Below are 2,500 nucleotides of genomic sequence, written 5' to 3' on the forward strand. Positions count from 1 at the left end.
TAAATTTAGTGCTCTATGACATTTATTCTTTAACTGACCAATGTGGTCTTTCCAATTGAGTCTACTATCAAAGAGTAGACCAAGAAATTTAGCAGAATTTTGAATAGGTATTGGGTGGTTGTCTACCATCGTTCAGAAGGACCAGATCAGACTCATTAATCAACTTAACTACTTGCTCACCTCTACCATCCACCCGCAGGGAACCCCATAACGTATGATGAGCATCAAAATCACCTAAAATTACTTTATTTTGTGGCAGACTATCCTGACCAAAGAGCTCATCATAAATTATCACATTATCAGGTGGACAATAAAATGAACATATAGTCAGATACGTGCCATTAATTTTTACTTTACATGCGACAAACTCCAAAGTAGAACCAATAGTCACTTCTGTAAAAGGGAGGCTTTGGTGGATGTACATGGCGCCTCCACCCCTATCCTCACGACATAAATGGTAGTTCCTCCTCTTAACACACCTCGTCAGAGACGAGGTGTGTTAAGTGCGTTTCTTGGAGAACTATAAAATCGGGAGCATAGGACGAGGCTAATAATTTAAGGTCATTTACTTTAGATCTAAGATTTCGACAGTTCCATTGTCTGATGATCGACGCGAAGATTAAGTTTTATGGGGTTTGGAAGTGCCTTGTCCACTAGTCTTAATTTTCTTTTTATGGGAGGTAGCCGCCTCCTCTCCCTCGCTTCCCTCGGGATGGTTTGGAGACAGAAGCCTCCATGTCCTGCACCCCCTGGCGAGGGAGACGACTGACAGATTGCGATCTGCTTCTCTCTCGAGAAACCGATCGCGAGTCAGGCGAAGTCCTCACAGTAGTAGCCCAGACGGGGAGGTGCGATCCGGACTGTGATTCGGTATCAGCCTCCTTAAGATGTTTATGCTGGGTTGATGCCGACATTTGATCGACCAATTTAGTCAGTTGATAAACTTTAATGTTTAGTTCTTTAAAGGTTTGTTTGAGTTCGGCAATTTCCTTATCCTTAGCTGCAAGCTGTTGACTGACATTACTTGCACTAGAGGTGCTTCAGTATAACTAACTTCATGTTTCCTTATATATACTAATGTCTCAGTCTCCTTCTTCAGGATGCTGCACTCAGCAGATCCTGACTGATCGGGACCTCCATAGTTAGCACATTTGGAAATCTGGCTAGTACATGTGATGGTGTCATGGGCTTCAGCACATTTACAACAAACAAATTTACTTGAGTCTTTATCATTACATCTTAATGGGGTGTGTCCGAATTTTTGGCATCTATTTCAATGCATTGGCTTTTGGATGTAAGGTCTTACTTGGACATGATCATATCCGACATTGACATACTCAGGGATTTTATGTAAAGCAAAGGTCCAGTTTTCATTTGCACATTCCCATCCTTCTTGGTCCTACATTGAACGTCCACTACGTCTTGGTCCTTCATCCTCCTTTACAGTTATTTGGGTCAATAGGAATAGTTACTTTAACTCTTAGATCAAGAATTTGCGTCAGCTTAAGTAAATCTGGGAGTTATATTGTACTTTAACAAGGAGGCTTCCATCTTGCAATTCTTTTGACAAAATCAAAATCGCTGTCCACTTGACCATCAAGGACCTTTTTGATGATAAAGAGGTTCACATTCAAAAGCGATTGATTTTCATTCACGCATTTTACATTCGCGAACGTTGTATTCTCGGTGGGAATTTAGAAAAGTGGTCTTCTCGTTTTGTCATTAGTGGGGGTTCCGATGTCCATTGTTGAATTCGTCAGAGTGGTCATGAGTCGCCCTTCCTCCTTGAGGAGGAGAAGGGGTAGACGTGGTATCATTCATTCTTGGTATCGGACCAGGTCCGCCATGGTGAAATCAGGTAAAGTCACAAGTTTACTAATTGATTCCTTTGTGGCTAAGTACCAGCAAAGCCATATATGTGCAGAGACATTTCACAAAAAAAAAAAAAAAAAAAAAAAAAAATGTGAGTATAGTATTTTCCCCATTTTTTTTTTATCGGCAGGCATTGGGATATATATGTATATATATTAATATTTACATGTTTGTATTTATATATATCTAAATATATCTAAATATATGTGTATATATTTATATACATATTTATATTTATATATAATTATAATTATATATCTATATCTATATATATGTAAATATATTTATATCTATATCTATTTATATGTATATATTTAAATGTATCTATCTATATATATATATGTGTGTGTGTGTGTGTGTGTGTGTGTGTGTGTGTGTGTGTTTATATATATATATATATATATATATATATACACACATAGATATTAACATAAATATATATATATATATATATCAATATATATACATTTAAATATATATAGATAGATAAATAGATTATTTATATATATATATATATATGCATGCATATATATATATGTGTGTGTGTTTATATATACACATAAGTAAGTATGTATCCCCACATACATAAATAAAGAGATACATAAAAAATAATATATATACACATACA

General features: G+C 36.0%; 1 protein-coding gene across 7 annotated transcripts in view; it reads left to right on the forward strand.

Annotated features, from left to right (window-relative positions):
* Positions 1-2,500, forward strand: part of LOC125041935 (AMP deaminase 2-like) — a 120,275-nt gene that overhangs the window by 47,608 nt on the left and 70,167 nt on the right. The window lies entirely within an intron of this gene.

This window comes from Penaeus chinensis, chromosome 31 (genome assembly GCF_019202785.1).
Source record: "Penaeus chinensis breed Huanghai No. 1 chromosome 31, ASM1920278v2, whole genome shotgun sequence".
NCBI lineage: Eukaryota > Metazoa > Arthropoda > Malacostraca > Decapoda > Penaeidae > Penaeus > Penaeus chinensis.